General features: G+C 48.8%; 1 protein-coding gene across 4 annotated transcripts in view; it reads right to left on the bottom strand.

Moving 5' to 3' along the window:
• The window catches only part of TWIST2 (twist family bHLH transcription factor 2), a 63018-nt gene that overhangs the window by 33936 nt on the left and 5282 nt on the right, over window positions 1–23800 (bottom strand). The window contains exon 2 of one of the 4 annotated variants that reach the window (XR_008523149.2): window positions 767–2486. The exons of the other annotated variants lie outside the window; for them this stretch is intronic. The gene's annotated coding sequence lies outside the window, so the exon portion shown is untranslated. The remainder of the gene's footprint in view (window positions 1–766; window positions 2487–23800) is intronic. 4 annotated transcript variants of the gene reach the window in all.

Genomic DNA, 23800 nt, shown 5'->3' with positions numbered 1-23800 from the left:
GTTCTGAGCTGCTGAGAGTCCCCTAGTGCCTGCTGCAGAGGCCACCTGGGTGCCTGACTTGATTTCACTCTAGTGAGGTTCAGCCATTCCTGAACTTCCCGAGTGGCCGTGTGGCCATCTGCCCTCCACCCACACCCACCCAACTGGGCAGTGACTGGTGCACTGGGAGGATTTCTGACAAGCACAGCTCACTGAGACAGATTTCCTTTCTGCCAGGGTCCCCCAGGTCCACAGCTAGTGGGATGACGATGTGAACCCTGGCCAGGGCCTCGGGGTCCCTCACCCTCCCTGCACCCTGGCACCTGCTCCAGCCCTGCTGCATAGCGGAACCCCACAAGCCACAGGCTCCCTCGCCCGATTTATTTTTTCTCTATTGCATCAGAATCTTCTGAAGTAAACTTTCACTCGGGACAGAGCTGTGCTATTCCAGGGGTCTTTGCCAAGGATCTGTGAGGTAACCTTTCCATCTATTTATTTGTTTTTTTGGAACTTGGGGACAGGGGAGAAATGCAAAGAGACTCATGACCCCCAGAAACTCAGCTGAGTGACTGACATCATGGGAATTTGTCTGGCCTGATTTATGGCATTCCCGTGACCCCGGTCAGGGAGCTGAAGTTCACGGCACTTTCTTGGCTCCCATTTGTTCGTAAACGTCCAGCCCACTGGAAGCCAACCTCTGTTACAAGGTGATGTGCAACTCTGCATAGCTTCCCAACAAAGCAAACCAATGCCAGTAACGTGAAAAACAAAGCCACAGAGGATATACCCTTTACTGGGATGCTTGGCCAGCACCATGTGGACTTCTAAATTTCCTCGTCTTTGATCTTTTGGCTGAATCCATTTTCTGCCAGAGAGGAAGCTGCTGGAAGCTCAGTGACAAGTTTGACCCAGCGGGTGGCGCTGTTGGAGGAGTCTCGGAAGAGGCCGTCTTCTTCTTGGAGAAGACCCACAGCTGCACCTTCTGTCTCATCTGTGGTCAGGGCTCCTTAAAGGGCTGAGTGTCCACCATATCTCACCCCAGAGAAAAGAAAAGAGCTGGGTCCACCATGGCCTCAGACAGTGATGGACTCCAGATGTCCAATCTCTTCAGCCAGGGCTTGCCCAGTTGGGTCAAACCATTTAAGAGATGGGAAAGCTAATGAATGAATGTATTTCGTATTTTCTGCATTGTGTCCTGAGTCTTCTGGTAGCAAGAGAAAAATAAATCCTTCCAGCTGTGCCTGCTCTGCTGTCCTTCCAAACCCTCCAGCCAGCTTCCTCCTTGGTCAACTTCATTGTTTTTGTTCCTCTGTGCACTCTATATGAAGTCATCAACAGAGCCTGAAAGAGGACACATGTTCCACAAGGAAGGGGCCAGTGTGGCAGAGAGGGAGGCACCAAAGCATAGAACCTCACCCCTGAGAACTCACTTGCACCTGAAGGACAAATCAGGTAACCTGGGGAGCCCAGGCACCTCTCCTACCTGAATCACAGATGCGCATCCAGGTGCTGTGGGGAGCCCAGACCCCTCTCCTACCTGAATCACAGGTGCGCACCCAAGTGCTGTGGGGAGCCCAGGGCAGGCAACTCTTCTACCTGAATCCTGGGTAAGCATCCAAGGCAGAGAGCCTCTGTAGATTCTCCAAGAAACAAGCAAAGTACCAAGATTTTCATCTTTAGAGAAACTCCTCCAGGCCTTTTCAACATGCTATGTCTGGTGAACGAATATATGTACTATGTAATATTAAAGATTTTTAGTGGCCAGGAGGTGGGGCTGGTGCAGACTGGCATTCACCAGGGAGAGAGTCATCCAACCAGGATACACATCATTTCGAAAGCTCGCTTTTTTATTGTAGAAGTCCTGGGATAACACAATGTCTCCTGGGCCTGCATCCTTAACATTTTTCTATCTATTCTTTTGCAAAAGAAGAGCCTTAAGTAACTAAATTGGACATTTTAAGACACAATAACATGGAACTAAAGAGAAATACTGCAGGTGAAATTAAGATACCCACAGCAGGAAAGTTGAGTTTTTAAACAAATTAGATTTTCATGTCCTGGATTCCGTAAAGCATGAGGATTGAATAAAAGCATCTGAGCAGCCATGTTCCCAAGTTGTGTTTCCCTTGAACAGTGGTAGCTGCACTTCCCTGAGTCACCAGTCCTGGTCCCCAAATTCTCAGGTGAGTGTGGTCCTCTTTGCATACGGGATCCCATCCCTCATCATTGACAAAGACAATCGCCATCCCCTCCATCAACATCCTGCCTGGGATGCAGCTCAGGCCCCTTGTCTTCCAAACAGGCTGCTAACTCCTCTAACGCATGAACCCCGTCTCAGAGAGGTACAGAGCCACAAGTGAGTTTTTTCCTTGATGGAACATGGATCAGCAAGTTTAGAGCAGGCCACCAACCCAGTTTCAAGCTGATGCACAATGACGTTCCCATTCCCAGTCTGGATTTGGAGGCAGGGACGGTAAAGGAGAAGAATCACAGGCCTCCAGCTCCTCCTGAGTGAGACATGAACAAAGGTTTTTATTATTTTGTTTCTGGTATCGAGATGTTCCGGAACCTACCCTCAGGCCCACTCATCAAGCCTTTCCAAGACCAGTGTGACTCTCGGCCCTGCTTTGCTTCTGTCCTCCCCTGGCACCGTGCATTGGGCACCGGGAGGAGCACTCAGACCAACCTGCCCGTTGTGTATTCCTTGTGCACAGTGTGCACCTTCCTGAGAACATCTCACTCAGCAGGACCCTGTAGCTCTTGTGCGTGCTCACGCGTGCACATCTCTGCAGCTCCCTTCTACTCTGAAGTCATCCCCCTGCCCACTCCCAACCCCCAGAGCATACCCCAGCCTCTGCGTACCTAATCCTCAACCTGGCCAGGACCCCTCACTCCATTCATTCTCTGCTCAAGCGTCATTTCTTCAGATGTCCTTCCCCATCCTCTTGCTTCCTTCTCAGCACCCGTGGTCAGCAAGCCCACATCTGCTGTCTTGTGTGTTTCCTGCCTGCCCTCCCCTCCCATGGCAAGCTTCATGGTGACAGGAACTGTCTTGACTTCTTCCCCACCATATCCCGGTCTCTAATGTGGAGCCCAGCACGTGGGAGGCGCTCAACAAGTATTTGTTGATTGAACGACAGATCCACCAAAGTGCCACCCCTTGGTCTGGCCTCCCTACTGTGTCCAGGAGAAGGCATCCTTGTCTTCTTTGTTTGCTAACTATTGTTGTACAACAGCTACATGCAGTGTTATGAATGGCTGTCAGTAGATTTGTCTCCTTGGCTGGATGTGGATGGTGAGTCCTCCATTGTCTCCTTGGCTGGACGTGAATGGTGAGTCCTCCACAGGAGAGACAGATTCTAGTCATTCTTATGTCTCCAGCACCCAGCAGAAGGACTGCAAACAGCCAGGGCTCAGTATATGTGAGGGCAACACGAAGGACCCTGCAGCTGCCCCACATGATACCAGCTACGCGAAACCATCTGCGGAGCATGTGCCTCTGGGCTGTACGCCCGTGACCTCCAGACTTTCCATCTGCAGAATGGGAACAACACTGGTCACCTGTCCAGTAAATCGTCCTGGTGCCAGAGGTTTAGTGGCACCTGTGCCTGCTCCCTGGCTAGGCCTGTGCCCTACTTCCCCCCATGGGTAGATGCTACATATTTAATAACTCACAGCTTCAAAAATGTCTGAAAGCTTTCGTCTGAATGACCTTGAAGACTCATATTTGTATAAAATTCATGGACAATTAACCCTAATTCTTGGAAAAGAAAGAGCATCGCCCTTCCCTGCACAGCGTTGGCCAAAATGTTACTAGATCTAAATGCAGACTAACAAAAAGACACTCAACAGGACCCAATTTTTACAAGGGTTTGGATTCAACCTTCTTGAGAATCTGTAAGCATCACTTCCAAGTAGAACGTGCTGGAAGCCCTGACGTGCACAGGGTGGTGAACCTGAGACCACTCCTCTGGCCTCGCAATCTCCCTACACTGGCCTGGCCCTCATCCTGGCCTACAGCCCAGCCCAGTGTCCAGCCCAAATCTCACCCTGGAACACTACCCCCCTGAGGCTAAGGGTTAAATAAGCAACAAGTCTGAGGGCACAAAGTGGCCCAGGACTCTTGGCCAGGGACTGCTAGTGGGATAGAGAGCATGGGGGCAGGCAGGACCCACTGTGGGACGCCCCCGGCCCAGGAGTCACCTGCCTTCCAGTTAATATGGCAGAAACATCCCTGGAAATAATTTAATCGTGGTAAAATACACATGACATAAAATTTACCGTCTTAATGTTTTGAAGAGCAGAGTTCTGTGGCATTAAGGACATTCACGCTGCTGTGCGACCTTAACCACCATCATCTTCAGAACTCTTTTTCTCCTCTCAGACTGAGACTCTGTCCCCACTAAACACGCACTCCCCACTCCTCCCCTCGGCCCCTGGCACCCACCGTTCTGCTTTCTGTCTCTATGAATCTGACTGCACGAGGTTCCTCGTGTAAGTGGAGTCATATAGTGTTTGTCTGTGACCAGCTTATTTCACTCAGCACTGTGTCCTCAGGGTTCATCCATGCTATGGTCCCTTTCGAGACAACCTTCCTTTTTAAAGGCAGAATGACGTTCCATCCTGTGTGTGTGTGTGTTGGGGGAGGTGATGGTGTGTGTGTGGGGTGTGTTTGTGTGTGGGGTGTGGTGTGTGTGTGGGGTGTGGTGTGTGTGTGGTGTGTGGGGGCATGTGGTGTGTGTGGGGTGTGGGGGGTATCTGTGGGGTGTGGTGTGTGTGTGGTGTGTGGGGTGTCTGGTGTGTGTTGGGGGGGATGTGGTGTGTGTGTGGTGTGTGTGTGGGGTAAGGTGTGTGTGTGGTGTGTGGGGGTGTGGTGTGCGTGGGGTGTGGTGTGTGTGGGGTGTGTGGTGTGTGGGATGTGGTGTGTGGGGTGTGTGGTTTGTGTGTGGTGTGTGGGGTGTAGGGTGTGTGTGTGGTGTGTGTGTGGGGTGTGGGGTGTGTGTGTGGGGTGTGTGGGGTGTGTGGGGTGTGTGGTGTGTGTGTGGGGTGTGTGGTGTGTGTGGGGTATGTCGTTTGTGTGTGGTATGTGGTGTGTGTGTGAGGTGTGGGGTGCGTGTGTGGTGCGTGTGTGGTGTGTGTGGGATGTGTGTGTGGGGTATGTGGTGTGGGTGTGTGATGTGTGTGGGGTGTGTGGTTTGTGTGTGGTGTGTGTGTGGGGGGTGTATGGTGTGTCTGTGTACACACCACGTTTTGTTTGTTCTGCATTTTATTTTTTGAGGACCCTCCATACCGTATTCTATAGCACTGGTTTACATTCCCACCAGCAGTGCCCAATGGTTCCAATTTCTCCACATCTTCACCAACATTTATTTTCTGTGTTTGTTTGTTTTGAGACAGGGTCTCATTCTGTTGCCCAGGCTGGAGTGCAGTGGTGTGCATAGCTCACTGTAACCTCAAACTCCTGGACTCTAGTGATCCTCCTGCCTCAGCCTCTCAAGTAGCTAGGATTATAGGCACAGGCCACCACACCCTGCTACTTTTTTATTTTCATTTTTGTAGAGATGGCATCTCACTATGTTGCCCAGCTGGCCTCAAACTCTTGGCCTCAAGTGATCCTCCCGCCTCAGCCTCCCAGAATGCTGGGACTGCAGGCATGAGTAGGCAACCTCATAGGTGTGAGCTGGTGCCTCTTTCTGGTTGGATCTGCATTTCTCTGATGGGTGGTTGTGTCAAGCATCTTTTCATGTGCTTGTTGGCTATTTGTATATCATCTTTGTAGAAATGTCTATTTAAGGCCTTTGCCTACTTTTATGCAGGCTATCTAATTTTTATTGTTGAATCGTAGGAGTCCTGCATCTCTTCTGGATAGTACTCTCCTATCAGATGGATAATTTGCTGATATTTTCTCCCATTCCACAGGTTGTCTTTTCATTGTTGTGTTTTTTGATACACAGGAGTTTTTAAGTTCGACGTAGTCCCATTTGTCTATTTTTGTTTTCCTTGCCTGTGCCCTGGAAGTTTTATTGAGAGATCCCAGATTGTTCCTTTTGAAAGTATGAAATTCCATCTCCGTGGCAGTAAACAAGCTGCAGTGGCCTGTGCCAGCACCGCTTGTGAAATCCCTTCTTTAAAGTACTCCTCACCGCACTTGGACCTATTTCCCATTCGGTGCAAACAAGTCCACGTTGCTCGCTTCAGAAGCAGGCTTTGCAGGAGTCGATGCCTTTCTCTCAGTGGCGTGCTCCCCAGCCTTGTCCTTTGCAAGGAAACCACTTAAACTGCCAAGCATTTGCTGCCCGCACGCCTACCCATGCCATCTGCTGCCTGATGCTGGTGCGGATGACACTGTCTCTCACAACCCAGACACCGATGCCAACTGACCCCTCTGAGATGAACTTCCTTTCTCTAGAAAATGCGAGAGAATGCAGGTGGATGCCACCTCCATCACTGGACCATCTTGAGAATCAAATGGACACAAGCCCCTGCACCGGCTGGCACGCAGCGCTCCCTCCAGCCTTGCTGAGCAGTGGGCTTGTGTCCCGGCCCTACCATGCCTGTGGATCAGCCCACGCTGGCACCACACTGAGCCCGGCCAGCGATGCCCAAGTGTGTGGGCAACAGAGGATACTGCTCATGGTGGTGGCTGGTGATCACGGAGAGTCACCAACCTCGGAACACAGCTTGTCCCACAGACACAGTCACAGCCAGGGCTGCTTGGTGTCCACCGTGGGAAACAGCATCTTCCATCTCTGTCTCAAGAAGGGCCAGTTTGGTTTCCTGTGGTCCCATAGAATGATGTAGGGACGTGGAATGGGAGGAGACTGGGATCCGTCTGGCCATGCCCCCTGAGTCTGCCTGACTTAGCCAGTCCCCCGTCCCCCACTGAGACTCTCCATCCTGCCCCTGTCTGAAGTGGGCAGGCTTGGGTTTTGTTTTTTGTTCTTCCAAACCCTGCTTAGCTGTGTCATCTGGACAGAAGCCCAACGCTTACCAGAGCAGTTTGGGGGGTGGGGGGCTCCCAGCAGTTGGGCAGTCAGGTTTGAGGCCTGGAGCTCACCAGCTCGTCTGCACCCCAGAGAGGGCCCAGGGGCTGTACTAGACGATGTCTAAGGGCTTCTCAGCAGAGCCCCTGGGAGCCACGTGCAGAAAGCCCGACCTCCTGGGCAGGTGCACTCAGAGGGAACCCAGGGCACGGGGCTGATGTGTGAGGGATGCCGTCTTTGTGGGTCACTGCACTGGTCAGGGAGGTAGTTCCGGAATGCCAGCCACCTTCCTAACCGCAGTGTTCCTTGGAACTTCCATTATACTGCATTCATTTTTTCTATCTTTCTTTCATTCCACGTTTCCTGAGCCTCACTCCATGCAGGAGGGTGGCCCCTCTCATGCCTTCTGCTGACCACAGTCTCTGCCCCAACACCTTCTTCAGCCCACCTGCTCCTTCTGCTGGTCCCAGGGCCACCCGGCCATCCCCAGCCTTTGCCTCCCAGTTCTCTCCCTCCCGCCTTCGAGGGATGCCCCTCAGCTCCGGGAACGGCTGCTTCCCTCCTGGCCTCCTAACTCACCATCGATTTCTTTCTGATGAGGATGTGACTGCCTTTTCAGTTTCTAGTTTCGGGGCACTCAATACCTAAGGGTTCCATGCAGCATCTGCCTTGCATCCAGCCTGTGCCCCGGCCTCGGCCACCCCTCTGTGATCTCAATCTTCGGATGCCTGCTTGCTGACAGCTCCTCCGTGCCAGGCCTGTGCCAAAGGGAAAATATTCTTTCCTGTTTATCGAAGGGTTCCCAGCCACAACTCTCTCCTGCCAGCCTCTTCCTCAGCCCACACCGCCCCGGGAGCTGGCTGGGACTTCTCTTTATTGTGCCCCTGCCCCCAGAGCCACTGCATAAAGCCTGGTGAGAACTGGGTATTTTACTGAGGAGTGTGTGTGTGTGTGTGTGTGTGTGTGTGTGTGTGTGTGTGTGTTGGAGGCAGGGCATTTTACTCCCCAGAATAATCTTCCATCCCAGATCAGATGAATCACTTTCCCCCGAGATGTCTCCAGGCTAGGCTGTACAGTGCCTTCCCCCTCCCTCCCTGCCTCCCTCTCCCTCTTTCTCCACCTCTACCCCTTTTCTTCTGCAGAAGAAATTCGGGGGTTGTGGCCCCTCCAATGTTACAGCCAGTCTCCTTCCCTCCAGCTGTTGGCTTCTAGGAAGGAAAAGGCCCTCGAAACAAGAGGCTGGCTCCTCTGTTGGGGGCAAACACAAGACCCCCAGGCTTCCAGGTGCATTCTGCTTGGAAGGCAGCCGGGGAACTGTAAATCACAGATGCACAGAAAACATGCGTTTGCATCAGACACAGTGTAGTTTCTTTGTGTACTCGGTGGGGAAACAGAGGCTCCCTCCATGACCCCCACTTGTGCAGGGTATGGGCTGAGCCAGGCATCCGGATACATGATGAGGACACAGTTCTGAAGGTGCTCCCGGGGTGACAGGCAGACAAACCATCGCAGCTACCAGGCCACTAGGGGAGTTCGAGGCCTCAGGAGTCACCACAAATGCCACCAGGAGGGGTGGTTAGAGGCTCCCCAAGGAGGGGACACTGGAGGCAGTCCTGTCGGGCATAGGGGAGATTCTAGCCAAAGAAGAGCAGCATAAAGGCATGGAACATGAAGGTGCCATGCTTTTTTTTTTTTTTTTTTTTTTTTTTTTTTTTTTTTTTTTTCCGTGGTGGAGTCTTGCTTTGTCACCCAGGCTGGAGTAGAGTGGCACGATCTCAGCTCACTGCAACCTCCGCCTCCTGGGTTCAAGCAATTCTCCTGCCTCAGCCTCCCAAGTAGCTGGGATTACAGACACACACCACCATGCCCAGCTAATTTTTCTATTTTTGGTAGAGACAGGGTTTCACCATGTTAGCCAGGCTGGTCTCGAATTCCTGACCTCGTGATCTGCCTGCTTCGGCCTCCCAAAGTGCTGGGATTACAGGTGTAAGCCACTGTGCCTGGCCGAAGGTGCCATGCTTTAAGGACAAGCATGTGGGTTTGCTCATCTCCTCATCCCTGTTCTTACTGGCAACTGCTCCAAGTGCTGGGTACAGGGTGAAAAGGACAGACATGCTCCTGGCCTGGGGAGCTCACCATGGAGGGTGCCCAGGGCTCAGAGGCAGCTCACAGAAGAGCAGGCAGGGCCGGTGCCATGGGGAACCTGGGCGGTGCCTGGTAGGCCTGGCCATCCCGCTGGCAGCAGGTGAAACGGGGGTAAAGGAACCTACATTCAGTGGGTCCCGGTAACACCAGATGCAGTGTGGGGTGCATCGTTCATGCTATTCCATTAACAGGTTAAGCGACGGAGTCAGATCAGTGACTGGGAAAGGTACCCCAGGCTAACCACGCAAAGAAGGGCCTGAAGAGGGGGCAGCAGATCCCGGGAGATGGGGCCAGGAAGAAGGGCCGATCTGGCCCCGGCCGGGCACTGCACGGTGGAGTGACTGGAAAGGGTTCATCACGGTGAATGGCATTTCCGCCACACAAGGAGACATCGCACAGACCATGGGGGTTGCTGCCTACCTACAGAGAGCATCTAAATTGGTGTATTCTCTGGTGCCACATATAAAAAGGGACCTCTGAGCGGTGGTAGTGAGGGTTCTCTGGGTTAGGGGATGCCTATCTAATGCCACAGCAAAAAAAAAAAAAAAAAAAAGCTCCAAAAGAGCAGATGGCACAGCTGGCCCTCGCCCTGCAAATTCAAAGACTCAACCTGCAGGCATGTGGCCACCCAAAGCCAGGAGGTGCCAGGTGGGTGGCGTGTGTAGGGCAGGGGTTTGATCTGCTCACTTCTGGACCCAGAGGCTCCTGTGCCCAGGCTGAAGCTACCCGATCTCCCACGGGGAATCCTGACACGAGCGCCTCAAGCCTTGCTCCCAACACAGGAGCACCTGAGAGCAGACTGCAGGGGTGTAGGAACGCTGACAGGTGCCCGGCTGGATCCAGGCCCCCCTCACTCTCCGCAGTACTCCTTGCTGCATGGGGAGGTCCCTGTGCACTGTCGTTTAAAGCAGAGAGCCCTGATGTAATGACCCGACTCAGTAGGATAGGGCCATACTTGGCATGGAGGGAAAAAGCTCATTTTTTAGATAATCGGACTGGCTGGGTTTGCTTCCTAGCTCGGCCCACTGCTCTGTCTATGCTCTCAGCTGAGTTACATGGGTCCCTCAGTTTCTCCCGCTGTGAAATGGGGGTGAAAGCACCCAGCTCACTGGGCCATTCTGAGGATGAAAATAATTTTGCTTGCCCAGTGCTTGCACGCTTGCTGGGTGGACTCTCAATGAGTGGAGTGACCTAGTGTGGCTTTGCCATCGTTTCTCAAACCCTTTACATCAGTTTGCAGGGGGAGAGAAGAGGCCCCTCGGGTGGCCAGGCCCACCAAGCCTCGCAGTAGATGCATACTCCTGGTCCTCCTTGCAGGCCTGCAGGAGCTCTCTGCTCCTGGTGGATCTCCAGGCCTGGCCTGGCCACACACCCTGCACTCTGGACCTTCTAGGGGGCCCTAACGAGAGGAAAACCCCTCACAGATGCTCAGAGAAGGGGATAGCCCCACGGGTGTTTCCCAGGGGCAGGGTGCAGGCCTGGTGGGTGCCTATACCAAGTGGACCCCAGGGCAGGGTGGACCCCAGGGCAGTGTCCCCACAGAGCAAGCCATGGCCCCGCACCCTCCCACCTCCTCTTCCCCCGCACCTCAGGGGGTACCAGTCTCTGGGCCCGTGTCCTGCTGGTCTTGGCCGGGCCGGGTGGGCTGCCTGGTGCCCTTATTTCTCCCCTCCCCAGGCTGACCTGGCCTGGGGGCCGGGTGGGGCGCGCCTTGGAACTGGGAGCCGCCTCCAACCCTGCTCTCTGCTCCAGGCCTGGCCCATTCAAACCTTCCTGCTCTGTTTATTTGCACAACCAGAGGACAAAAAGCCATGGCTCTGAGTCACTCCTGCTCCCAGTCGGCTCTGATTCATGCAGGAGGCCCGCGGAGGAGACTAACCCTGGCCGTTAACCTCTTGGTTTCTTTATGTCTCTACAGCAGTGAGCATCTGTGTCTTCAAACTGAGGATCAGGCCCCAATCGCCGCTCACAGTCGTGTGCTTGGGGTGTAATGTGGAGAAGAGAGGACACCATAGCACAGCCCGAGAGGTCCTCCCTCACCTCCAGCCCCTTCCCCTCATGCTGATGGAAACTTACAAATATTTCAGTCATCTCTCCGAAAAGGATTTGGTCATCTGGCAAGGGTGGTCCCAGCATTTGCCAGAAATATGCGTCAAATGTAGCCCAGGGTGTAAAGGAAGACAGGCTTAACAAAAATTAGATTATGGCGAAGAATCTGAAAGGAAACGAAAGATTCTGTGCCTGGTTGGTCTCCAGCCTCCGGGGAGGTGCAGCCTGGTGCTTCCTCCCTGTAGGTTCTCGAGAAGCTGGCATGCAGGGATGCCCCGGGGACAGGAGGTAGACCTACTCTATGGCCGACCTCTCCTCAGTCCCACGCATTTGTCATTCATCATACAAGGCCAGGGGGACGTGTGGTTTTCATTTTTGATCCTGGTAAAAAGTGAATAAAACGTCTCTAGTAGCTAAGAAAGGGCTTTTTCTAGCTCCACTGAGTGAGTCGGGGTCAAAGCACCTCTTCTCAATTTGGGTTCGGGGAACGGCTAAGGAGTTCATTGTGGTTTTTTCCCACTTCCTTCCCCAAAGCTGAAGTGGTTTATGGTTAACAACAGATATCCCCAACTACGTAGAGAGGAGTGAAAAAAAGGCAGAAGAAATGAGGATGCTAACACTAACAGTGTGGGGATGAGCGCCGGTCCCATCATGAAGCACCATTTGGGAACTGCCCAGCAGGTAAAGGCCAGCCGGGAGAGCTGAAACCGCACAGCCCTCACTACCAAAGGACGTCGCCAGCTCCATCGGGGAGCCGCGCTGGTACATTCCGGGTGCATCCTTCTGAATTATCCTAACATGAAAGACCTCTTCTGAAAATGATGGACGGGAGTCTTTAATGTAGATTGCAGAAGATACAAAAATATATTTTGAAGGCCACTCTTTCATATTACTTCAGCGAATACCTAAGTCATAACACCGAGTGGGGGTTGCGGTGAGGGCATTCCTATGTGGGTGGCAGCTGTATTTTCACTGCACCACCTTATGATGGGACTGGGAGTAGTTGCCCTTCTCTGGAGGGAGGGTCAGTCAGCATGTGCCTGCCACACTATCTTTACAAAGCACTGGGCACCTCTGGATTTGGGTTCTCAAATTGCAGAAGTAATACAGGGCATCTGTAGAAAATCTAGAAATTAAAAAAAAAAAAACATATGAAGGAAAGGAAGCTCTTTCATCAACTTTTGGTCCAGAGACATTCGTTCTTGCCACTCTCTCTCCAGACAAACACACCCATGCATGCACACACACACTTTGATTTTCCAACCTGAGATCGTATGAACTGCTCCATCCTACAGTCATGGCCGTCACTTTATTAAACATCCACTTACAACACACATTTGCTGACTGCATAGTGTTCCAGCATATGGACCAAGCAGAGTTTATCCCACCTATTTATTTCCCAGGACATTTTAATTTTGTCACCAATATTAATGAAGCTGATATGAATTTCTTTGTTGCTCGGCAGCTCTGCCATTATTCACTTAAGATAATTCCTAGAAGTGGAATTGTTCGTGCAAAGGGTATTTCCAGTCCTAGATCTTTTCTCACCTACCATCAAAATTCCTTTAGAAAGGTTGTGCAGTTTTTCTTCCCTCTGGAAAACAGGATGGCCTGGTTCCCCCACCTTCCTCAATACTGGGGTTTATAATTATGTATTTTTTCCAATTTAATAAAAATAGTATCCTTCTGTTTTATTTCTAATTCCTTAGATTATTGTTGAAGTTCAACACTTCATGTGTTTATGGGCCAACTGAATTTCTCCTTTTATGAATTCATATTTTTTGCCCATATTTCCTACTGGGTAATTGTCTTTTTAAATTTTTTAAAGGCCCTTTTTCTAGTAAGAACATTAACCCATTGCAAAATAGATTGTAAATATTTTCTTCCTGGTTTTTAAAAAATTTTTGATTGTCATAGTTTTTTGGTATATAAAAGTTTAGAATTTTAATTTAGTGAGTTATTATTTTGCTATTTTATTTATGATTGCTGGACTTGGAATGGTCAGCTTTTGGAAGCAGATGGTAGGAAGGGCCTGCATTAGTAAACACCACTTCAGCTCACTGGATGGTCACCGCTGCCCCCTGTAAGACACTGGCCTGATGTCCCACTGTGTTCCATCCACGTGTGGCTATGGTGCTCCGTCCACAGCTGTGAGTGACTGTCCCTGTTGGCCTGGGCCATGGCACCTCAGTGGGATGAAATTATAGTAGGCCCCCTTATCCCCAGGGATACACACCAAGACCTCCAGTGGATGCTCGATCCCAAGCATGGTACCGAACCCTATATATACTGTATGTGTTTTCTATCTGATGACCCAGAGACCGGTGGGATGGAGCAGGACAGCTCAAGATTTCATCAAGATACTCAGAATGGTGTGCAATTTAAAACTTATTAATTTTTCTTCTGGAATTTTCCATTTAATAACTTTGGACTGTGGTTGGCTGTGTGTAATTGAAACTTCGAAAAGCGAAACCATAGATTAAGCAGGACGGCTGTAATGGGATTCACCAGGAAGCCTGGCTTTGCTGTTAGTCAGGTGGTGGCAGGTGTGCTAAAAGGGATGCTGACTCAGTGCATTCTCTGACACCACGGTCTCACCTTCAGGGATAGTGAGATAGAGATAGGCAGGAGGAGTGGAGGAGACAGGGAGGAACACTACACCCCCGGGAGCCTAAGGGTGCCGACTTGGCTCAGAGCATCCAGATGGTGTCTCTGAAAGTCAGTTGGAAAATCAGTGATGGAGGTGCCCTTTCTAGTTACCCTACACTCACTGGGCGCTGGGTCCAGTGTCCCCCCAGGCATACAGAGCACAAGCTGGACATGGTAGAGCCTCCAATTTAGTTACCATGAAGCAGAAGTGGCCAGAAAGGAGAGCAGAGCGTCCCCCAGGAAAAGCAAGTGTGCTGTGCTACGAATGTGAATAATGTGCTAATGAATCAAAGCAGCTGGGCTCTGCGCCTCGGCAGCTGCGGGAAGAACCCCTGCGGCGGTGACTGATGGGGGCCATGAGACCAAGATGTGTCTGGCTTGAGGGTGACCCATGTTCCTGTCAAGCCAACTGCACAACTTAACTAAGGAAGCGGCCAGGGCCCCGGCGGCCAGTCCTCCCATCTCCATCTGGAGTCCTCTCTCTCGGCGGCTTTTGGGAATCTCTTTCCCTTTGCACCTCCTCCCTGGTGCCTTCCTCTTTGCTCAGCAATGGGACTGGGAATGGGGGAACAGCAGCATCACACAGAACAGTTCTTTGTTTGTTTGTTTGTTTTGAGGTGGAGTCTTGCTCTGTCGCCCAGGCTGGAGTGCAGTGGCGCGATCTTGGCTCACTGCAACCTCCACCTCCCAGGTTCAAGCGATTCTCCTGCCTCAGCCTCCCAAGTAGCTGGGATTACAGGTGCCCACCACCTCGCCCAGCTAATTTTTGTATTTTTAGTAGAACCAGGTTTTCGCCATGTTGGCCAGGCTGGTTTCGAACTCCTGACCTCAGGTGATCCACCCATCTCGGCTTCCCAAAGTGCTGGGATTATAGGCGTGAGCCACCGCGCCTGGCCCGGAACAGTTTTTGTCTGCTTTTGGCAACTCAACCCTTGGTGAGATCCTTTGGGATTTGCTCCAAGTTCTCCTGAGCCCTCAGTTTGGATTCTGAAAATTCAAACAATCCTGGAGCCCAACACCATCTCTGGGGCTTCTATAAGTGTCTCAAAATCTGACTGAATAATGCCACAAAGGTGATGATGTCTTAAAAAGAAACAGGATGGGGTCATGGCTGAGGGAGCACTCAGAGCAGCTCTCTGGCCCATCCCTCTTGGGTGGGCGGTTTTGACAGTGTCTCAAACACAGATGGCTGAGGAGCATGTAAAGGGTACGCAGATCAGGAAGGAAGAAAAGAAACATGAACAACCGAAGGAAAACACACAACTGGTGCTGAATGATTTAGTGCCACCCTCCCGATGTCTCCAGGTGTCTCCCTGTCTTCTGGGAGCAGCACCTGCACACACGAAGAGCAGGAATCCCATGACTCTGGAGGTGGCACCAACCCCTTGAGGGCCTCTGAGCCCAGCACCAGCCTGAAGTGGTCCACCGAGCGGGTGGACGAGCCCTGGGCTGTGGACAGCCTCTGATGGAGGCGAGGGGTGTGTACTCATGGGCCACCCTTGTGTGTCTTCCTGTCAGGTACCAGACTCCCCCACTACAGATATGGCAAATGCTCCTGGCTCTCATCTTGGGGCTGACTGCAAGCGGCATGGAGGCTTAGAGTCAATCCCTCTCCACCTCCAGCCCCCAGAGGGTGAGAACTCAGTCTACTGTGGAGAGGCTTCAAGAGGTGTAATCGACATGTCACAAAAAGCAGAAGGCAGGCAAAAGAAACAGTGTGCCTCAGAATTGTTTGACGCACATGTGCGTGCGTGTGTGTGTGTGTGAATAAACACATTAGGAACTAGATGTCAAAAGGAAAATGCTCATAGGCAAAATTAGAATAGTTGGATAAGCGCTGAAGCAGGAGGATAAACTGGATAACATCTCTGAAAAGTGAGGGATGGGTGAACACTTAGCCCCTTAGCCCCTTAGCCCCTCCACCCCCAACTGAACACCTCAGTTGCCAGAGATGTACATGGTCTGGGAAGTAGGAATTTTTTTTTTTTTTTTTGGTGATGGTAGTAAGATTCATGTAATATAAAATTTATCATTTGAGCTTTTAAAGCATAGTGGAATTTAGTGCGTACACCTTGTCGTGAAGGCATCATCACTATCTAGTTCCAGAGCGTTTTGTATTATTCCAAACAGAAACTCCACACCTGTTCAGCACTCACCCCCGATACCCCCTCCCATGAAGCCCGAGAAGCCTCCAGTCTCCTTTCTGCCTGTATGGATTTGCTTATTTGGGACATTTCGTATAAATGAAATCCCAAATATCACAATATGTAGTCATCTGGCTTCTTGAGCTTAGCAAGATGTTTCCAAGATTCATCGATGCTGTAGCACATATTACACTTTTTTTTTTTTTTTTTTTTTGAGACAGAGTGTCGCTCTTGTTGCCCAGGCTGGAGTACAGTGGCACAATCTCGGCTCACTTCGACCTCTGCCTCCTGGGTTCAAGCGATTCTCCTGACTCAGCCTCCCAAGTAGCTAGGTTTACAGGCGCCTGCCACCATGCCCAGCTAATTTTTGTATTTTTAGTAGAGATGAGGTTTCACCATGTTGGCTGGGCTGGTCTCGAACTCCTGACCTCAGGTGATCCACCCACCTCAGCCTCCCAAAGTGCTGAGATTACAGGCGTGAGCCACCGTGCCCAACCTCATTTGTTTTTATGGCTGAATTAGATTCCACTGTATGGATGGGCTACGTTTTACTGATCCTCAGTTCAAGGACACTTTGCTGTTTCCATCCTTTGACTATTGTGAGTAATGTTGCTATGAACATTTATGTACAAATTTTTGTTTGAACACCTGTTTTCAATGTTTTGGGGTATATACCTAGCAGTGGAATTGCAGGGTTATATTGGCTCTTAGAATTCTAGTAGCCAGAGGGCTATAAGAAACTTAGTCCATTATTTTACAGATGGGGAAACTGAGGCCCAGAGAGGCCATGACTTGCCTCGGACCACATGGGAAACTGCAAGGCTGAGGGCAGAAAAGTGTTCTCCACTGCTTAACTTCAGTCAGGACTTCACTTCAGTCAAGTCTTATTCTGAACCGTGGATCCCCTAGACACAAGACAATGGGTTCTGCCCAAGAGAGTCACTTGGGGAGCTAGCTTGCCTCTCGCAAAGTCAACAGCCTTTGGTTTCTGCCTAATTAAAATTTCCCAAATTAGAAAAATACCACCTCAAAAAAGCTTACTAAAGGGAAGAATCACATATGATTTATTCCAGAAATAGCAACTTGAATTAATTGCAAAATCTGTTGTAGAGAGTCACACCGATCATGTATAGTCACAAGCATTTAAAAGTTCTCAGAATTAGTTAATTATGGTTTCACATTGTGATGAACCAAGTAGGAGAAAGTCCAGTGGATGTGCCCAGGGAGGCAGAAATGCACAGCAGCTTCACTTTCTGCCTCCCCACTTCCTCTTTTCCTCTTTCTGGTTAGAAAAAGTGAAGTTATGTAATTAACACTGAAAAATATTTGCAACTTTCAGGAAACAGTACAACACAAGCTGATTGTCCAAGAGCCTGGTACAGAGAACCCCCAGGCCAGTTGGCTTTGGAGGAACCAGCCGGGAGGACAAAGTCAGTCATCTGCCCAATGTAATGGTGTTTGTTTGCTTGTTGTTTGTTTGTTTGTTTGTTTTGAGACGAAATCTCGCTTTGTCGCTCAGGCTGGAGTGCAGTGGTGTGATCTCGGCTCACTGCAACCTCTGCCTCCTGGGTTCAAGCGATTCTCCTGCCTCAGCCTCTTGAGTAGCTGGGATTACAGCCGTGTGCCACCACACCTGGCTAATTTTTGTATTTTTAGTAGAGATGGGGTTTCACTATGTTGGCCAGGCTGGTCTCGAACTCCTGACCTCGGGTAATCCGCCCACCTTGGCCTCCCAAAATGCTGGGATGACAGGCATGAGCCACTGCGCCCAGCCTCAAGGTAATATTTTATTGCCGTTCAAAGAGCTCTGCTATTCAAGCAGAAGGATGCTTTACGAGACAGACAAGATGGTCATTTGGCTTCTCTCAGCAAAGACAGGGCTGGTTCTGCTTCCTCTGCAAACCTCAGTGGTGGCCTGGCATGATCATCTCTTGGAAGCTGTCTTTAGATGAGCCGAGGCTTTTAAAGTGGTATCTGACTGCAGGTTTAGATCTATCGCTATTAAATCCAGGGGGAGGAAATCAATGCTGAGTTACCACTTCCTTTCCTTAACCTTGGCAAATGCTGAGCTGTGCTGGGCTCATGCTCAGACATTCATCAGCACGACCTGATAGGTGACTTGGGCCTCAGCAAAGACAGGCTCCAAGGCCCGTCCAGCCTCAGGGACCAGGGAAGTGCCAGGGTGGTGGGACAGCTACTTGCAAACAGCCAGCAGCGTCCTTCCTCTTGTTTCCCCCCTCCTCTCTCATGGGAGGGCCCACCCTTCATGCAGGGGCACCATGCCCATGGTGCCCCTCCCCTGAACAGTCTCAGGCCAACCCAAGCTCCCTCCAGTGGTCCTTGACCCCAGGCACAGCAGATGGCCCGCGACCACCTTCCTCTGGGGGCCTCTGCTTTCTCTGGCATCTGAATCACCTGCGATTGTCACAGGCCCCTAAGAGGCAGAGCCTCCTCTGGGGCTTCTTGGACACACTTTGCTGGGCAGTGTTGATGCCTGGGACCAAACAGGAGGGGAAGGCACCTGAGGTCCTTTTCAAGTGACTGTGTCTGCGGCAGCCTCCCTTGTGGCACTATTGCAGCAGTGTGGAGGGGTCCTGCTGGATTTTTACAGTGTTGTTTTTCTGAGAATGGCAGGAAGGGTGCTTTTTCTGAAAAACCGCTGTCTTCTAGGTCTCTGAGGGACACTGAGGAAGAGGTGCTGGGTCTCCCGTGGCCAGCAGCAGAGAGAGGCACACGGCCCCAACACAATCCTGGAGATAAATACAGAATGGGACCTGTTCTTAAGAGACCTGAGTCCCTTCCATATCCCTGATCCCTTGTGAAATTCTTTATATGTCACTTGACCTAGTCACATCCTAATCTTCTCTTTTATTTTGTCCTTCATAAAAAAAAAAAAAACTTTTCCATGTTATAAATTATAAATGATAGATTAATGTACACAGGGTTGCTGGGGACGCACATGGAAATTACATTGTTCCACACTGAAATTACATGATATTATTCACTTGTGAACTGTAGTAAAACAAGAAAGGAGATGACATACAACAACATTGAAATGAGCAGAGAGGTGAGTAACCGTGCTCATCTTTTGCCTGTTGTTTAATTAGAAGAAAATCTCTATTCTCAGAAAAAAATAGTCTGAAAGAAAGTTTTGGAATTAGCAATAATTTAACACCCAGTAAAATGCCCTTCAATTAATTGTACCCTTCCAATGCTGCCAGCTCGCATGGGCCACCTGGACCCTGCCTATTAACACCTTCGCAGTCACATAAGACGGGACCTCAAGATAAGCTCTCTCCCAGCCCTACCTCGGGGGCCATAAAATGCCAGTCCTAGATGCACCCCCTCTGCCACAGCCACCGCACGGCCCCCAGGGAGTTTGGGGATGGCTGAAACAGGTCCTTCTGCACCAGAGAAATCAACAAAAACAGGGCACCTTGAGATTCTTAGGGTACAGATATCTGTTTGGGGCACTTCTGTTCTGGTATCAGTGAAACAATACTTTTAGAAAATAGTAACGTGAGCCCACGAAGGAGAGGGAGTCACCAAGCACACACTGAGGCGGGGGTGCTGAGCACACGTCTATGGGCCGCACAAGGCTTCGGGAGCCCCTAGATGCCCTTCACTCAGAGGGTCCTTGGCCATTCTGTATTTACAGTCTGTATTTCCACGTGTGACTGAGCTATCACCGGACCTGATGGTGGGATTCTCATTCTTCCTCTATTACTTTTTTATAAAGTGAAACCTCAAGTGGACTTCAGTTAATCATTTTTTTAAAAGATGCTGTTTCAACTAAAGAATGTAGAAGAGTATATGCTGGTTTGGGGAAGCAGTAGGAAAGACTTGCTGGAGAAGAAATGTTCATCAGACAGAAAAAAGAATGCAAAATGATCAGATCTTTCTCTCCCAGCTTCTCATCTACACATGCAGATTATCATGAAAGAGAGGAAAGCCAGGCGGCTGGGCATATGCTGAAGATTTTGACTAGTTAGAAACCAGTATATATGTAGTATGCAATTTGGGATTATTTGATTTCAGGAAAATTAATCCTCAATGAAGATGCTGTTCGCCCATTAGTGTCAATGATGTGAACGGAGACGTGTAGATGCCCGATTTGAGAAAGAGGAGTATGCCTTCTCCCTTCCTTTCCCTTCCCTTCCAATTTGCAGTATTTTAGGCATTTCCCAAAGAAATGATAACTGCCTTATTCTGTTATGTATCGAGACAAAACAATCTCCCTGAGACTGAGATTTAAAGTTCACACAAACTTTCCGGAAGGGACCCAGTCGGTATAGGTTTTGCCAACCCTGCAGGCTAGCTCGCGCTGCGCCTGTGCACTCTTCCGTCGAGCTAAAAGTCTGAGTTGTGGAAGTAAAGGACAAGTAGCAGGTCCAGGGAGTCCACGCAGGCAGCCAGCTTGCCACTCTGAGCCCTCTGCGCACCGGCCACACCAACCACTCAAAGAGCAAAGATGAAGGAAAGGAAACGGGACTTCTAGATCTCGTGATTAAAAGAAAACGCTGCCTACTTGCATTTTCACATACAGAATATGCTAATTCAAAGTAGAAGAGACAAAGAAAGCCGCCGTGGCAGCAGAGCCCGAGATTGTACATGACTGGCCTGTGCTTTCCTTTAGGAAGTTGTTCATGCTCCAAGATGTCCCTCATGGAGCCCCTGCCTCGGAAGCAGGCCAAAATCTCTCCACCCTTCAGCAGGGGCATCTACTTACAGAGATTTAACAGAAATGCTAGGGTGGCATTTTGTCTGGATAGCGACAGAAAAACAGTAGTAACGACGAAAGTTTCAACATTTTTTTCTCCACGGAGAAGACAGCAAAAGGATCTCTAACCCTCCCCTCTCACAGCAAAAGGCCAAAAAGTTGCCCTAACCCCTCCTGGGGGGAGCTGCTCTGCCTGGTGCTCCGGAAAGACTCTGCCTGTGGCCACACCACAGACCTCAGCCACAGGGTGGGGTCTGGTGTTTAGTCAAGGTCGAACGGTTAATACAAATCAAGGGGTTTGCCCAAATCTTTCCCATCAGTCACACACCAGACCTGCATATCCAGAAACACAGAGGTGAACCGTCCGTCAAATTAGACAGTGAGAAATAGGACTCTAATGCCAGACCACGTAACAAAATTTACCATTTCCTCCCAGAAGATGCTGATGGCTATTTTTTTAAGGCAGAATGCGAACTAAAAAGACGGGAGTATTTTCCAGGATAATCGAATGTGATAACCGAAAGCTCTTCTGAGTTCAACCATGTCTTTCATTTCAGTGAAGGGAAATTCTGAACTAAAGAAAGGAGAGATGTGTCCAAGTTTAAAGTCACTGCTCTTAGGGTCTGAGAAGTAAACCTATAGTTCTCCATGAGGCTTCGACAGAAGCTGGGTCATCTAAATCTTTCCCTGGTCAAATAACAGAGGAAAACAATATTAGGATAGAAAACTGCTCAGTGAGGGACAGCCCCAGTAGACAAGCAGACACTGCACTCAGCTCGCACAATCGCGCTCTCTCATCTTCATAATCACAGGATCATCATATTATTCTAAACACCGCAGTTGTGGATGAAATAGCCCAGATATCTAAAGCATGTCAGATACCGTTTGGGTTCAAAATGACTCTATTTTCAACTAAACACTAAAAAATTTTCCTTATGTTGGAATCAAGTTATGTGTTGGCTTTTCCAATTTCAGATCCAAGTCTCCTTTTGAAGTGACAACCATTAATAATCGCTGAAGAGAAATCACACTGTGCCTCAGTTTACAAGAGCTTAAAATTCACCTTGCTAATGCTACCACCCTCATTTCCAAATCAGCATTCAGGTAAGGCGTAGTTTAATATCACTCAATCTCATTCAAAGGGTTACTACCAAACAAAAACAGAAAATATGTTTCTAAAACAATTATTCATTAAAAATAACTATAACTGGGCTTAGGGTTTGAGTTTCTCTCTCTCTCTCTCTCCGTGTCTCCCTCTCTCCCTCTCTCTCTCTCTCTCTCTCTCTCTCTCTCTCCCTCCCTCCTCTGCTATATCCTCTCCCTCCCAATGCTTATGGCTCCAAATACTAAAACTTCAATCTCTATACTTCTTGGTGAATAATTTTTATAAATCATTGGCTTTAGAATTGTGTGTGTATGCTTAATGAAAGTTAATATAAAATTAGTATCTTAAAAAGCAAATATAACACGGATATCAGTTTAAGGTAGATATTTTCCAAAATTTTTTGTAAAATATTTTCGTTATTAGTATAGGAATAAATGTATTGCTATTATAATTGGTATTTCACCTTTCATATTTCTGGGATACTACTCTTTATTTAAGACTTACAGGGAACCACTTCTAATTAGTTATATATTGGAAATATATTGAGATTCCTCAAATGGCGTCAGAAAAAAAATGTGGAGTTTTGCTCAAGTCACATTTTTAGTTTATTACTCTGAGATAAAGCTTAGTAGTAATTTCTTAGATAATTTGCTTATCTAAATATATAGATTTAATACTTTTGTGGAATATCTTTTTTATTTTAATTCTGAGATAATTATAGATTCACATGAGGTTGCAAGAAATATTATACAGAGATTCTCATATCTTCACTCCTTTCTCCCAGTGATGACATCTTGCAATTATCATAATCAGGAAACTGGCGTCAATATCGTCCCTATCCCTTATTCAGATTTCACCAGTTTTACATACAATCCTGTGTGTGTGTGTGCATGTGCATGTGCGTGTGTGTGTGTGTGTGTTTAGTGCTATGCAATTTTATCACGTGTAGACTCAGGTGACCATGTGGAATATCTTTTTAATCAGTTTCTATTTGTAGTGTTTCATCTTGCCTTTACTTTTGAAAGCATCCATGTCTGTATCTATTAGAGTCTGTTTCTCCTTTATGGTTTTCCAGTCCTTGGCTACAGTAACTTATTCATCTCTTCTTTGAATTTTATTGCCTCATTTCTGAACCCTCTGCTAGCGGAGAGTTCTGTATTTGGTTTGCTTTTTGCAGCACATTTATCCTTTCCCAGGAAAAGACACAAACATAAACAGACATTCCAGCATGCATTCACACGGTTTTTAAAGACACCAGTGAGAATAGATTAATATAAATACTAAGCTTAAAAACCGTCATAAAAGTTCAGCCTTTAAAATTGGCTTATTAAAATATTTGTTTTTTTTTAAAGCCCAGATTTAAACTAAAGTTATGAGTTATAGTGCTCTGCTCAGAAAGAGTTTACTTTATGTGTGTGGTGTTTTTTTTTTAATTTTTTTGCCAGGCAAAAGGAATCTGGCATCTGTGCCGTCTACCCAAAACAGAGTGAAGCAAGGATGACAAGAACATGGTTCAGCTCAAGATCTGTCTGAAAATATGAGTTTCAGGAAACCTCAGTGAAGTATTGTATCTCAAATGGCCTCAAACAGCCACTGAAGTCTGAGGAAGTCCCTCTCCAGCAAGATGAGTAGCAAGACTTCCCTGATGCAAGGCCGAAAAGACTGCTGATATTTAAGGGGAAAGACCCACATTAACAGGTCAAATCCCTACATCAGATCTTATTGATGGGTATTTTGTAACCAAACATTGCTTATATTCCAGGGAGCTCAGCCTTTCATTCTACTTCTTCTAGGCAAGCGAAAGCTCCATTGGGATTCTGCATTTCTGTTCTTCTCCACGAAGAACTGATTTTCTAGCATCCTGAATACAGCAGTTAAAAAACACCTCTGAGAAGTAAATTTTCAGGAGGGAGGAAAAGGCTAACATATATTAGATGGTGAAGGGGTCATGCAATTCTTCAAAGTAGCTAAAAGTTCTCAGAAAAAAAAAAAAGTTTGTTGAGTAAGGTAACCTATTGAAAATCTG

Source organism: Pongo abelii, chromosome 11, assembly GCF_028885655.2.
Source record: "Pongo abelii isolate AG06213 chromosome 11, NHGRI_mPonAbe1-v2.0_pri, whole genome shotgun sequence".
Lineage (NCBI taxonomy): Eukaryota > Metazoa > Chordata > Mammalia > Primates > Hominidae > Pongo > Pongo abelii.
Note: the sequence above shows the minus strand (reverse complement) of the source record. Positions and strands in the feature narration are given on the sequence as shown.